This window comes from Salvelinus alpinus, chromosome 9 (assembly GCF_045679555.1).
Source record: "Salvelinus alpinus chromosome 9, SLU_Salpinus.1, whole genome shotgun sequence".
Lineage (NCBI taxonomy): Eukaryota > Metazoa > Chordata > Actinopteri > Salmoniformes > Salmonidae > Salvelinus > Salvelinus alpinus.
In genome coordinates, this window is record NC_092094.1 from 63,152,374 (window position 1) to 63,168,369 (window position 15,996).

A 15,996-nucleotide genomic window follows, 5' to 3' on the forward strand; every position below is an offset into this window, starting at 1 on the left:
ATTGCGAATGTTTGCAGAAAAAAACAATCATATTTTTCGACAGCCCCCCCCCCCCCCGCCCCCCAAAAAACATAAAAGACAATAGGATTGTCTGTGGAGATGTTTTGAAGCATGTTTTGGGGTGAGTCTGGGCACTACCACCATATGGCTCATGCAAGAAACTAAGCCAGCCAAAGAAATCTTAGGAATGGAAGTCTGACAAAATCAACTGTCTGGATGCTGCTTCAACACTAAAAGAAAGTGGAAAATTAGGTCTAGAATGCAAAAAAACGAAATATCCCTTTAAGCAATTGATCTTGTCATCTTGTTTACTAACATCACCAATCTGAGGTAAAAAGGATGTGTAATTCCTCCCAATTTGATGTGTTCAAGCATCAGCTTGTGTTATAGTAACATACCGTCCACATCATGGTAAGTAGAATAATATACATTGCCATATCTTCATTTAGGATGACAGTAAATGAAGCAAAACCACAGATATTTTAAATAATCACATTTTTCCCACTAGTTGAACCATTTAGAGTGCTCCTAAGCACAATTTAACCAGGCGGTTCTCAAACTGTTTTACTCGGGGGTGGGGGGGGGGGGCACACGCCACGTCTATTTCTATGGGCACAAGCACTGTTTATGACACAGACCGTTTACACCTCTTGTTGGTGAAGAGAATTTTGCAGGTTTAAAGCTTATTTCCTGCAATTATACACATTTTGCCATGGGGTGCAACATTGTTTTCACTATTTTAAAGCAAATGTTCTTGCAATTCTATACATTTTGCAATGTCTAATGTGCATTCATGTGATATTTGAGTGACATAATGTACAATATCTATTGGCTAAAAAACGAAATATATGTTTTTTTTAGCTGAGATGGGCTAGTTGATCTGGACATTTCTGAGGTATGCAATGACTAACATTCACTACCCAAATTCGAAATTGCACCTAGTGCATTTTACTACTACAAGTTTCAAGAGTAAGTTTAAAGCAGGACTGAGTTTCCTGAAGAAAAAAAAGATATATACTTGTTTTGGTGTAACCAACCACTGGTCTAGACTAGAGCGTCCATAGGGTCTGTGCAGCAGGCTGAACGTTTGAGGTCCCTAGTAATGGTCTGACTAGACAATATGTTTAATAGCTTGCCAAGCACTAGCTAGCTGACTAGTCTCTGGTCTGCAAGGCAGGTAGCTAGGTAACTATACTTTACTAGTTATATATCTTTATCTTATCTGACTTACCACAGCTGAAGTTCCTTCTGGGAAGATATAACGTTACATGTCCTAATTCTATTTTAACGTTAGCTAGCATGCATCTTAGCTAGCTCTCTACTTAGCTGGTTAAAAGGGTTTTGGTTTATCCGACAATAGTGAAGCAGGTCTGTGTTTTTCACTTTATTTTATAATTTGTTCACAATAGAGTACACTAACCTGTAACTTATTATTTTTGGTTAAAAATCCAGAAATTAGCTGGCGATGGGGCTCTCAGAATCAAAACAATGCAGAAGTCCTCTCTGGAAGTGGAACAACGTCACTACCGGCAACCGATTCACTAAATCCATCCGAGTGTCGCTTGCATTGTGGTCAATGCAATTAGGGATACTTGGGACGTCCCTAACCCATTGAAGTAGACATTTCAAAAGGTTAGGGTTATGTAAGGTTTCTGGTCATGGTTAAGATAAGTGTAGTGATTAAGGTTTAGGGCACGTGTCAAATTCATTCCACGAGGGCCGAGTGTCTGAGAGTTTTCGCTCCTCCATTGTACTTTCTTGATTAATCATGGTAACTAATTAGTAAGGAACTCCCCTCACCTGGGTGTCTAGGGCTTAATTGAAAGGAAAAAAACAAAAACAAGCAGACTAGGCCTCTCCATGGAATGAGTTTGATACCCCTGGTTTAGGGTTTAGGGTAGGATCCCGCATCGCTCTAACCCTTGCATTATGGTGACATTTGTTTAATGCAGGGTATTTTAGAATATTGTTAACCTTAATGCTGTGCATCAGTGACTTTTATGTATGTGGTTGTATGTGCCTTCAAAGATTGTATTCAGAGAGGAATTTCTTAAAACGGTAACTACATTTTAACACAGAATGTTTCTGAATGCTTATTTGGACCGAATTTACACCTAATCACAAAAGTGTTTAATCAAATACAATGTGTAAATTCAATTAGGGATGGCAGTCCATTGACTCCAGAATAATATTAGCCAAAGCGGGTTGACATTTTGGTTGATTCAAGAAGTGCTACTTCTTTTCAGAGTTCTTTTTTGCATGATAAGTGGGGTTGGGATGGCCTCTTGTGGCTATACTATGAAACTGCAACTATGAATAAAAAACAATTAGTATGACTTCTTTGGTTAGAAAGGGAAAGGGGGATACATAGTCAGTTGTACAACTGAATGCATTCAACTGAAATGTGTCTTCCACATTTAACCCAACCCCTCTGAATCAGAGAGGTGCGGGTATACTGTAGGTTCTAAGTTTATTATTGATCAAAATGTAAACATTTGTATGTAGAAAATGCTCTTGATAAACCAGAACATTCAGAAAGTTAAAAGGCATGTATTTGAATAGACTCAACAAAAAAAAGAAACGTCCCTTTTTCAGGACCCTGTCTTTCAAAGATAATTTGTAAAAATCCAAATAACTTCACATATCTTTATTGTGAAGAGTTTAAACACTGTTTCTCATGCTTGTTCAATGAACCATAAACAATTAATGAACATGCACCTGTCCGTATTGTGAGACGCCTAAGACAGCGCTACAGGGAGACGGGATAGACAGCTGATCGTCCTCGCAGTGGCAGACCACGTGTAACAACACCTGCACATGATCAGTACATCCGAACATCACATCAGTGGGACAGGTACAGGATGGCAACAACAACTGCCGAGTTACACCAGGAATGTACAATCCCTCCATCAGAGCTCAGACTGTCCGCAATAGGCTGAGAGAGGCTGGACTGAGGGCCTGTTGTCAGGCAGGTCCTCACCAGACATCAATGGCAACGTTGCCTATGGGCACAAACCCACCGTCGCTGGACCAGACAGGACTGGCTTTTGGTTTTGTCTCACCAGGGGTGATGGTCGGATTCGCGTTTATTGTTGAAGAAAAGAGGTTTACACCGAGGCCTGTAACCTGGAGCGGGATCGATTTGGAGGTGGAGGGTCCGTCATGGTCTGGGGCGGTGTGTCACAGCATCATCGGACTGAGCTTGTTGTCATTGCAGGCAATCTCAATGCTCTGCATTACAGGGAAGACATCTTTCTCCCTCATGTGGTACCCTTCCTGCAGGCTCATCCTGACATGACCATCCAGCATGACAATACCACCAGCCATACTGCTCGTTCTGTGTGTGATTTCCTGCAAGACAGGAATGTCAGTGTTCTGCCATGGCCAACGAAGAGCCCGGATCTCAATCCCATTGAGCACGTCTGGGACCTGTTGGATCGGAGGGTGAGGGCTAGGGCCATTCCCCCCAGAAATGTCCGGGAACTTGCATGTGCCTTGGTGGAAGAGTGGGGTAACATCTCACAGCAAGAACTGGCAAATCTGGTGCAGTCCATGTGGAGGAGATGCACTGCAGTACTTAATGCACCTGGTGGCCACATCAGATACTGACTGTTACTTTTGATTTTGACCCCTCCTTTGTACAGGGACACATTATTAAATTTATGTTAGTCACATGCCTGTGGAACTTGTTCAGTTTATGTCTCAGTTGTTGACTCTTGTTATGTTCATACAAATATTTACACATGTTGAGTTTGCTGAAAATGAACGCAGTTGACAGTGAAAGGACGTTTCTTTTTTCGCTGAGTTTATGTGGGTCCAGTGACACATACTGTAGATGTGGCACACTTGAATTCACCTTGAGAAGCATTATGTCATGCTCAGCTCTCAAGTCACTTTGGCTATTGTGCCATTATCAAAGTGGGTGTCTATGATACCAAGCAATATTTTCTGTGCATATTGCTGTACTTTCTCATGGACTGAAGTCATGGGTATATCAAGTTTCAAGTTTATTAGTTGTATGAATAAATAAAGTAGACAAGCTCAGGGCGAGGCTCTCCTTCCAGAGACATTAGAGACTGTAACATACTGTTTCACAGAATCATAGCTCTCTCCGGATATACTGTCGCCGTCCCTGCAGCCAGCTGGGTTCTCAGTACATCGCGCAGACAGGAATAAAGAACTCTCCGGGAATAAGAAAGGCGGAGGTGTATGTTTCATGATTAACTACTCATGGTGTGATTGTGATAACGCACAGGAACTCAAGTCCTTTCATTCACCCGACCTACAACACCTCACAATCAAATGCAGACCATATTACCTCCCAAGAGAATTCTATTCGGTTATAGTCACAGCCGTGTATATTCCCCCTCAAGCCGATACCACGATGGCCCTCAAGGAATTACACTGGACTTTGTGCAAACTGGAAACAACATATCCATTTATTGTAGCTGGGGACTTTAACAAAGAAAATTTGAGGAGAACACTACCGAAAGTTCTATCAACACATTGCTTGTAGTACTACCACTTCAGAAACTCTCGACCATTGTTGCTCTCCCTTCCGGGGATGGCTACAAGGTCCTCCCTCGCTCTCCTTTTGGCAAATCAGATCATGACTTCATTCTGTCCCCCTCTTCCTATAGGCAGAAACTCAAACAGGAAGTACCATGGGTACTAGACCATGCTAAGGTCTATTCAATGCTGGTCTGACCAATAGGAATCCATTCTTCAAGATTGTTTTAATCACGCGGACTGGGATATTTTCCAGATTGACTCTGAGAATAACATTGAGAATAACATTGACATGTACACTGACACAGTGACTGAGTTCATCAGGAAGTGTATAGGGGATGTTGTTCCAACTGTGACTATATCATTTTTTGGGGTTTAAATGTAACCTTTATTGAACTAGGCAGTTAAGATCAAATTCTTATTTACAATGACTGCCTACCGTGGACAACGCTGGGCAACCTGTGCGCCGCCCTATGGGACTCCCAATCCCGGCTGGTTGTGATACAGCCTGGATTTGAACCAGGGTGTCTGTAGTGATGCCTCTATCATTGAGATGCAATGCCTGAGACCGCTTCGCCACTCGGGATCCCTAAAACCTAACCAAACCCAAAAACGTGGATAGATGGCAGCATTCGCGCAAAACTGAAAGTGCAAACCACCACATTTAACCATGGCAAGATGACTGGGAATATATACAAGCAGTGCAGTTATGCCCTGGACAAGAGGAATACCTATGTAAGAAAGCTGTTAATTGACTACAGCTCAGCCTTCAACACCATAGTACCCTCCAAAATCATCATTAAGCTCGGGGCCCTGGGTTTGAACCCCGCTCTGTGCAACTGGGTCTTGGACTTCCTGACGAACCGCCCCCAGGTGGTGAAGGTAGGAAACTATGCTCAATACAGGGCTCAGCCCTCTCCTGTACTCCCTGTTCACCTTCGACTGCGTGGCCACGCACTCCTCCAATGCAATCATCAAGTTTGCAGACGACACAACAGTAGTAGGCCTGATTACCAAGAATGACAAGACAGCCTACAGGGAGGTGGTGAGGGCCCTGGCGGAGTGGTGCCAGGAAAATAACCTCTCCCTCAATGTCAACAAAACGAAGGAGCTGATCGTGGACTTCAGGAGACAGCACGCCCCATCTACATCGACGGGACCACAGTGTAGAAGGTGAAAAGCTTCAAGTTCCTCGGTGGACACATCACACAGCTTCTATCTGAAGGCCATCAGACTGTTAAATAGCCATCACTAGCCGGCCTCCACCCAGTACCCTGCCCTGAACTTTGTCACTGTCACTAGCCGGCTACCACTCGGTTACTCAACCCTGCACCTTAAGAGGCTGCTGCCCTATGTACATAGGTGACATGGTCACTTTAATAATGTTTTCATACTGTTTTAGTCATTTTATATGTATATACTGTATTCTAGTTACTTTGTTAGATACTACTGCAATACAAGCATTTCGCTACACCCGCAATAACATCTGCTAAATATGTGTACGCGACCAATCAAATTTGATTTGTACAGGATACACATCGTATCCACCTGAAGAGCTACCTTCCTGTATGTTTTCGCTCCAACCCCAGTTGTAACTAACCTGGTTCAGCTTATTAACCAGCTAATTATTAGAATCAGGTGCGCTAGATTAGGGTTGGAGTGAAAACCTACAGGTTACGACAAAGAGTATTTCCCCTCAGGCGACTGAAAAGATTTGGAATGGGTCCTCAGATCCATGGCAACTACTCGGCCTCCGACCGCAAGGCACTACAGAGGATAGTGTGTATGGCCCAGTACATCTCTGGGGCCAAGCTTCCCGTCATCGGACGTCCATACCAGGCGGTGTCAGAGGAAGGCCCTAAAAATTGCCAAAGACTCCAGCCACCCTAGCTCTAGACTGTTCTCTCTGCTACCGCACGGCAAGCAGTACCAGAGCTCCAAAAGGCTTCTTAACAGTTTCTACCCCTAAGCCATAAGACTCCTGAACAGCTTAACAAATGGCATTGACTATTTGCTGCTACTCTGTTTATCTATGCATAGTCACTTTACCTATTACCTCGACTACCCTATATCCCCACACACAGACTCTGTACCAGTACCCCCTGTATATAGCCTCGTTACGGTTATTTGTGAAAATATAGGAAAATATGCGTATGTCGCAGGTCACGACTTCACAGGAGTCATTAACTTCTTGTGAATAGGGGGCGCGGTTTTCACTTTGGGAAAAAATCGTGCCCAAATTAAAAGGCCCCGTACTCTGTTCTAGATCATACAATATGCATATTATTATTACTATTGGATAGAAAACACTCTGAAGTTTCTAAAACTGTTTGAATTATATCTGTGAGTAAAACAGAACTCATTTGGCAGCAAACTTCCATACAGGAAGTGAAAATTCTGAAAATGAGGCTCTGTGTCAGGGCCTGCCTATTCAACTGGCTTATATTTATGGATCTCTATGCACTTCATACGCCTTCCACTAGATGTCAACAGGCAGTAGAAGGTTGAATGGGGTGTCTAGCTTGATGTGAGGCCGAATGAGAGCTTTTGGAGTGACAGGTCCGCTCTTTTGTCAGTAGTCAGCTGCGCACAAGGGAACCTAACATTGTCTTCTGAAACGCGTTCGGTTTACACGACGAAATGCTCCGGCTCTGATTTTATTGGATACATATGAGAAAAACATCATAAAGTAGGATTTTTCAACCGAGTTTGACTAGTTTATTCAACGTTTATTGGGACTTTTGGAATTTTTCGTTCCATGCGCAAACATTTCTTGGACACGTGAGCTCCACATGGCTAGCCAAAGTTGCTAATTCGACAGAAGAAATGGACATTCTAAAACCAAACAACGATTTATTCTGGAACTAGGACTCCTTGCACTACATTCTGATGGAAGATCAACAAAGGTAAGAGAATATTTATGATGTTATTTCGTATTTTTGTGTTTTATGTTGGCGCCAACAAGGCGGAGAATTGTAGGACGCTGTCTCACAATATTGCATGCTGTATGTTGTACTAAAGTTATTTAAAAAAATCTAACACAGCGGTTGCATTAAGAACCAGTGTATCTTTCATTTGCTGTACAACATGTATTTTTTAGTAAAGTTTATGATGAGTTCTTTGGTTAGATTAGGTGACTGTCCAAAATATCTCCGGACATTTTGGTGCATTGTGGCTACGTATTCACAATGTAAAACCACGATTTGCAGCTCTAAATATGCACATTTTCTAACAAAACATAAATGTATTGTATAACATGATGTTATAAGACTGTCATCTGATGAAGTTGTCCAAAGGTTAGTGATTAATTTTATCTCTATTGCTGGGTTTTGTGAAAGCTATGTTGGCGGTGAATAAATGGCGTTGTGTGTTTGGCTATTGTGGTGAGCTAATAGAAATATATATTGTGTTTTCGCTGTAAAACACTTAAATCGGAAATATTGGCTGGATTCACAAGATGTTTATCTTTCATTTGCTGTACACCATGTATTTTTCATAAATGTTTTATGATGAGTATTTATGTATTTCACGTTGCTCTCTGTAATTATTCTGGCTGTTTTGGTGCTATTTGTGATGGTGGCTGCAATGTAAAACTACGATTTATACCTCAAATATGCACATTTTTGAACAAAACATAAATGTATTGTATAACATGATTGTCACGTTCCTGACCTATTTTATGTTATTTTTGTATATGTTTAGTTGGTCAGGGCGTGAGTTGGGGTGGGCATTGTATGTTTTGTGTTTAGATCACTGTTAATCAGCCTTATATGGTTCTCAATCAGAGACAGGTGGTTTACGTTTTCCTCTGATTGGGAACCATATATAGGCTGGCTGTTCACACTGTTTGTTTGTGGGTGATTGTCTCCTGTGTTTGTGTCTGCGCACCACACGGGATTGTTTCGGTTTGTTCATGCGTTTTATGTAGTCTGTTCCTGTGTCAGCGTGCTTCGTGTATATGTAAGTTCGTTTGTTCAGGTCTGTCTACTTCGTTTTGTTGTTTTGTATATTATTCAAGTATTGTTCGTCTTCGTCTTTTATTTAATAAATCATTATGTCAACACACCTCGCCGCGTATTGGTCCACCGATCCTTCTCTCCTCTCCTCGTCCAAGGAGGAGGAGGACGACACCCGTTACAGAATCACCCACCAACCGAGGACCAAGCGGCGGGGGAGAGCTCAACAGAGCAATCAGGACTCGTGGACTTGGGAACAGATCTTGGAAGGAAAAGGACACTGGGCGCACATTGGGGAATATCGCCGCGCTCGTGAGGAAATGGAGGCAGCGAGAGCCCAACAGCGGTGGTATGAGGAGGCAGCACGTAAGAGAGGCTGGAAGCCCGTGAGTAACACCCAAAAATTTCTTGGGGGGGGGGCCTAAAGGGGAGTGTGGCGAAGCCGGGTTGGATACCTGAGCCAACTCCCCGGGCTTGCCGTGGAGTAAGAGGGCGTCGTACTGGTAAGACACCGTGTTATGCGGTAAAGCGCACGGTGTCCCCAGTACGCGTGCTTAGCCCAGTGCGGGCTATTCCACCTTGCCGCACTGGGAGGGCTAGGTTGGGCATCGAGCCGAGTGCCATGAAGCCGGCCCAACGTATCTGGTCTCCAGTACGTCTCCTCGGGCCGGCGTACATGGCACCAGCCTTACAGGTGGTGTCCCCGGTTCGCCTGCATAGCCCAGTGCGGGCTATTCCACCTCGCCGCACTGGCAGGGCTACGGGGACCATTCAACCTGGTAAGGTTGGGGAGGCTCGGTGCTCAAGAGCACGTGTCCTCCTTCACGGTCCGGTATATCCGGCGCCACCTTCCCACCCCAGCTCAGTACCACCAGTGCCTACACCACGCACCAGGCTTCCAGTGCATCTCCAGAGCCCTGTTCCTCCTCCACGCACTCTCCCTATGGTGCGTGTCTCCAGCCCAGTGCCTCCAGTTCCGGCACCACGCACCAAGCCTCCTGTGCGTCTCCAGAGCCCTGTACGCACTGTTCCTTCTCCCCGCACTCGCCCTGAGGTGCGTGCCCTCAGCCCGGTACCTCCAGTTCCGGTAACACGCACCAGGCCTAGAGTGCGCCACGAGAGTCCAGTGTGCCCTGTTGTTGTTCCCCGCACTCGCCCTGAGGTGCGTGTCCTTAGCCCGGTACCTCCAGTTCCGGTACCACGCACCAGGCCTATAGTGCGTCTCAGCCCGGCCAGAGTCTGCCGTCTGCCCAGCGGCGCCTGAACTGCCCGTCTGCCCAGCGGCGCCTGAACTGCCCGTCTGCCCAGCGGCGCCTGAACTGCCCGTCTGCCCAGCGGCGCCTGAACTGCCCGTCTGCCCAGCGGCGCCTGAACTGCCCGTCTGCCCAGCGGCGCCTGAACTGCCCGTCTGCCATACGCCGTCTGAACTGTCCGTCTGCCATGAGCCTGCAAAGCCGCCCGTCTGCCATGAGCCTGCAAAGCCGCCCGTCTGCCATGAGCCTACAGAGCCGTCCGCCAGACAGGAGCCGCTAGAGCCGTCCGCCAGACAGGATCAGCCAGAGCCTTCCGCCAGACCGGATCAGCCAGAGCCTTCCGCCAGACCGGATCAGCCAGAGCCTTCCGCCAGACCGGATCAGCCAGAGCCTTCCGCCAGACGGGATCAGCCAGAGCCTTCCGCCAGACCGGATCAGCCAGAGCCTTCCGCCAGACCGGATCAGCCAGAGCCTTCCGCCAGACCGGATCAGCCAGAGCCTTCCGCCAGCCATGACCGTCCAGAGCCGTCAGCGAGCCATGACCGTCCAGAGCCGTCAGCGAGCCATGACCGTCCAGAGCCGTCAGCGAGCCATGACCGTCCAGAGCCGTCAGCGAGCCATGACCGTCCAGAGCCGTCAGCGAGCCATGACCGTCCAGAGCCGTCAGCGAGCCATGACCGTCCAGAGCCGTCAGCGAGCCATGACCGTCCAGAGCCGTCAGCGAGCCATGACCGTCCAGAGCCGTCAGCGAGCCATGACCGTCCAGAGCCGTCAGCCAGCCATGACCGTCCAGAGCCGTCAGCCAGCCAAGAGCGTCCAGAGCCAGCCAGCCAGGATCCGCCAGTCATTCTGGTGTTGCCCCTCATTCTGGTGTTGCCCCTCATTCTGATGTTGCCCCTCATTCCGGTGTTGCCCCTCATTCCGGTGCTGCTCCTTATCCTGATGATGCCCCTTAATTTAGGTGGGGTTATTTGGAGGGTGGGCATTGTGAGGGGGATAAAGAAGCGGGGATTGATTATGGTGGGGTGGGAACCACGCCCGGAGCCTAAGCCACCACCGTGGTCAGATGCCCACCCAGACCCTCCCCTAGACTTTTGGTGGTGCGTTCGGAGTACGCACCTTGAGGGGGGGGTTATGTCACGTTCCTGACCTATTTTATGTTATTTTTGTATATGTTTAGTTGGTCAGGGCGTGAGTTGGGGTGGGCATTGTATGTTTTGTGTTTAGATCACTGTTAATCAGCCTTATATGGTTCTCAATCAGAGACAGGTGGTTTACGTTTTCCTCTGATTGGGAACCATATATAGGCTGGCTGTTCACACTGTTTGTTTGTGGGTGATTGTCTCCTGTGTTTGTGTCTGCGCACCACACGGGATTGTTTCGGTTTGTTCATGCGTTTTATGTAGTCTGTTCCTGTGTCAGCGTGCTTCGTGTATATGTAAGTTCGTTTGTTCAGGTCTGTCTACTTCGTTTTGTTGTTTTGTATATTATTCAAGTATTGTTCGTCTTCGTCTTTTATTTAATAAATCATTATGTCAACACACCTCGCCGCGTATTGGTCCACCGATCCTTCTCTCCTCTCCTCGTCCAAGGAGGAGGAGGACGACACCCGTTACAATGATGTTATAAGACTGTCATCTGATGAAGTTGTTCAAGGTTAGTGATTAATTTTTTCTCTATTTGTGGGTTTTGTGAAAGCTACCTATGCGGTGGAATCATGGTGAAAACATGGCGTTGTGTGTTTGGCTATTGTGGTGAGCTAATATAAATACATATTGTGTTTTCGCTGTAAAACTACTTTCTTGTCCTCCATCTAAACCAAGAAGGATACAGCCCTCTGATGGAATTGGCACTTCACCGCCTTGACGAACAGGTGATTGGCCGAAAGGCGTTCCAGGACTGCTCGAACGTGGGTGATGTGATTTTCCAGGTTGGTCGAGAAGATCAGGATGTATACCATCACCTGACGTCCGAGCAGGTCCCTGAACAACTTGTTGATGAATGCCTGGAACACGGACGGAGCATTGGCTAAGCCAAAGGGCATACCCATGTACTCGTAGTGGCCAGACATTGTGCTGAGAGCCATCTTATACCCCCTCCTGGATGTGGATGAAATTGTAGGCACTCCGCAGGCCGTTTGGTGAAAAACCGGGCCCCGCAGAGCTGCTCGATGGCACCAACAGAAGAGGGTATCGATACTTCATGATGTCATTGAGTCCTTGGTAATCGATACACGGGCGTAATCCTCCCTCCTTCTTGGCCACAAAGAAGAAAACAGCCGACGCAGGAGATGTGGATGAAACCCTGTTGGAGTGCCTCTTAAATGTAATCCTCCATGGCCTGGGTCTCAGCCACAGACAGAGGGTAGATGCGTCTGCGCAGAGGTGTAGCACCGGAAAACAGGTCGATGGCACATTCCCAGGGGCATTGAGGAGGGAGACAGGTGGCGTGGGTCTTTGAGAATACCTCCCACAGGTCCTGGTAAACCTCCGGGATGTTGGGCTGAAGGGCAACCACAGAACTCAACAGACGTGGAACCACAGGGGACAGGGAAGCAGGTCATCCGGCATTCAGGTAACTAGTCTGATAATCATCCTCGACCATGAGATGGTAGGGTCATGGCGTTGGAGCCAAGGGAGGCAGAGGATGATCTTGTGAACTGGTCCACTGGTGATGAAGGGTGATTTTCTCCTGGTGATTGGGCTCCACGGTGAGGGTGAGTGGTTGAGTTATGGTTCCAGATCCTAATGGCCAATAGTCAAGACCTTGAACCGGAAAAGGGGAGAGAGGGTTGATGGTAATGTTCAGGGAGGAGGCAAGGGTCTGATCCCCGCAGCGCCGGAATCCACTAAAGCTGTCGACACAGTAAATGATGGACAGTCAGCCAGAGTGATGGGTACTAAAAAGAGTCTAACAGGAAGAGCAGTAGCTACAATACTCACTCCTGGTCCAGGGGATGGAACATCACTTGACCGCCCCTCTGCGCTAGTGGATCCTGGATTCTGAAGTACTGGACACCACTGGAGCTGGTGCCCTAATTGCCCACAGTACAGACATTGCCCCAGCTGTGTCCGTCTGCGTCGTTCTGGTGCGGAAAGGCGTGTGACCCCTACCTCCATGGGTTCAGGCTTTGATCCCGAGTGCTCGCCGAAGGAGGGAGAGAAGCAATGAGAATGCCGATGCTCCCTGAGAAGGTTATCCAGACGGACGGCCATCGCAATGAGTGCGTCCAGGGTGAGGTTGTCGTCCCGACAGGCCAGTTCCATCTGGACCTCCTCGCGCAGACCTCTTCTAAATAACGTGTGAAGCGCCGGTTCATTCCATCCACTGGAAGCTGCTACTGTCTGGAAGTTGAGCGCATACTCAGCAGCCGTCTGATTCCCCTGCTGTAGCTGGAGCAGACGCTCACCTCCCTCTCTGCCCTCCGTGGGATGATCAAAAAGGCATTTAAACAGAGCCATGAACCCCTCATAAGAATCTAGCTCCTCCTCTCCTCTCTCCCAGACAGCCGTAGACCATTCCAATGCCCGCCCGGTCAGCAGAGAAATAACCTTTGCAACCTTAGACCTCTCGGTGGTGGGGGCTCCCAACTGGTGTGAAATATAGATGGAGCACTGAAGGAGGAAGTCACGGCATTTGGATGGTGTACCGTCATATTTCTCAGAGAGAGAAAGACTGGCATCGCTGACCTGAGTGGGTTGCTGAATGGGCCATTGTGTTGGCTCGCTGGGTAGATTGGCTCTAGATTATCCTCCGCTAATGGGCTGAAACATTTCTCAGGGTGTTCGAGATGCTGCAGACTGCGGAGAACCTCTTCCATGGCCGTCCCCAGTTGAGCCAACTGGTCATGGTGTTGACGTAGAAGGTACCCTTGTTAGGCGACCGTCTGAGAGAAAGACGATTTTCCTGCTGCTTCCATAGTTTGTTGATATTCTGTAATAATGAAGCTATGAGTCGGGAAGCAGGTGCAACGTTTAATAAAACAACAAAACCAGGAACGAAACAATTCTATGTGGCTACACGCCAGTACACAATAATAATACCAACTGTTGAGTGAACATAAGAGAGTGACATATAAAGGGGAGGAAATTATGAAGGTAATGAAGTCCAGGTGTGAATCATAAGGATTACCAGGTGCACGTAATGATGAGCGCCAGGTGTGCGTAATGATGAATCCCAGGACCGGTAGTTAGTATTCCAGCGACGTCGTACGCCGCAGGTGAGGAGCAGGAGAAGATGTGACAGGAAGACACATTTCAGTTGAATCCATTCAGTTGAACAACTGACTAAGTATCCCCTTTTCCCTTTCATGTGGTCCATCGGAAGCGTTTAAATTATGTCTTCAGAAAATAATAACAATTATTGAGGTGACAAATGTCAGAATCTCAGAAAGCCTGAGACCATATAGAAGGGTCTATAGCACATTAGAATAAAGAAATGCAAATTAAGCTGGACTAGTGTAGGCCTAGTTACTTACATATACTACCATTCAAAAGTTTGGGGTCACTTGAAATGTCCTTGTTTTTGAAAGAAAAGCACATTTTGTTGTCCATTAAAATAACATCAAACTCATCAGAAATACAGTGTAGACATTGTTAAAACTTCTCTAGGATAGGGGGCAGCATTTTCACGTTTGGATGAAAAGCATGCCCAAATTCAACTGCCAGCTACTCATCCCCAGAAGATAAGATATGCATATTATTAGTATATTTGGATAGAAAACACTCTGAAGTTTCTGAAACTGTTTGAATCATGTCTGTGAGTATAACAGAACTTATTTAGCAGGCGAAACCCCGAGGGCAAACCCTTCAGATTTTCTTTTTTGAGGTCACTCTCTTTTCAAAAAAATTTCATTGGGAATCCAGATTTCTAAGGGACCTTCTTGCAGTTCCTACTGTTTCCACTGGATGTCAACAGTCTTTAGAAATTGGTTGAGGTTTTTCCTTTGAGAAATGAAGAAGTAGCACTGTTCAGAATGAGGCTCCAGTGAAGTGTACTGTTTGTTAGAGGCGCGTGACCTGAAAGCTAGCTACAGTTTGTTTTCCTGTATTGAACACAGATCATCCCGTCTTCAATTTTATCGATTATTTACGTTAAAAAATACCTAAAGTTGTATTACAAAAGTAGTTTGAAATGTTTTGGCAAAGTTTACAGGTAACTTTTAAGATATTTTGTAGTCACGTTGCGCAAGTTGGAACCGTTGTTTTTCTGGATCAAACGCGCCAAATAAATGGACATTTTGGATATGTATCGACGGGATTAATCGAACAAAAGGACCATTTGTGACGTTTATGGGACATATTGGAGTGCCAACAAAAGAAGCTCATCAAAGGTAAGGCATGAATTATATTTTTATTTCTGCGTTTTGTGTCGCGCCTGCAGGGTTGAAATATGCTTTTCTCTCTTTGTTTACTGGGGTGCTATCCTCAGATAATAGCATCGTTTGCTTTCGCTGAAAAGCCTTTTTGAAATCTGACACGTTGGCTGGATTCACAATAAGTGTAGCTTTAATTTGGTATCTTGCATGTGTGATTTCATGAAAGTTTGTGATTTTTATAGTAATTTATTTGAATTTGGCGCTTTGCATTTTCACTGGCTTTTGGCCAGAAAGGTTTTAATGTTGTAAATGTGTCACTGTCGATGGTTGAATTAATGGACCAAGGCGCAGCGTGCGTAGAGTTCCACATCTTTAATAATGAAACTCACAAAAAACAATAAAGGATAAACGATACGTGAAGCTGATGTAGTGCTCGCAGGCAACTATACATAGACAAGATCCCACAAAAACCCAGTGGGAAAAGGCTGCCTAAATATGATCCCCAATCAGAGACAACGATAGACCTCTGATTGGGAACCATACCAGGCCAACATAGAAATGAAAAAACTAGACTACCCACCCTAGTCACACCCTGACCTAACCAAAATAGAGAAGGTCAGGGCGTGACAAAATGACTATTGTAGCTGGAAACGGCAGTTTTTTATGGAATATCTACATAGGCTTACAGAGGCCCATTATCAGAAACCATCACTTTTGTTTTACAATGGCACGTTGTGTTAGCTAATCCAAGTTTATTCTTTTAAAAGGATAATTGATCATTAGAAAACAATTTTGAAATTATGTTAACACAGCTGGAAACTGTGGTCCTGGTTAAAGAAGCAATAAAACTGGCCTTCTTTAGACTAGTTTAGTACAGTGGGGAGAACAAGTATTTGATACACTGCCGATTTTGAAGGTTTTCCTACTTACAAAGCATGTAGAGGTCTGTAATTTTTATCAT

The 15,996-nt window shown here is 46.0% G+C and overlaps 1 protein-coding gene across 4 annotated transcripts in view; it reads right to left on the reverse strand.

Annotated features, from left to right (window-relative positions):
- Positions 1-15,996, reverse strand: part of hmg20a (high mobility group 20A) — a 176,032-nt gene that overhangs the window by 18,646 nt on the left and 141,390 nt on the right. For 2 of the 4 annotated variants that reach the window (XM_071326892.1, XM_071326890.1), the window contains exon 1: positions 1,421-1,556. The exons of 1 other annotated variant lie outside the window; for it this stretch is intronic. The gene's annotated coding sequence lies outside the window, so the exon portion shown is untranslated. Of the gene's footprint in view, positions 1-1,420; positions 1,617-15,996 lie in introns of those variants that run through there. One more of the 4 variants, XM_071326888.1, reaches the window with a different exon arrangement.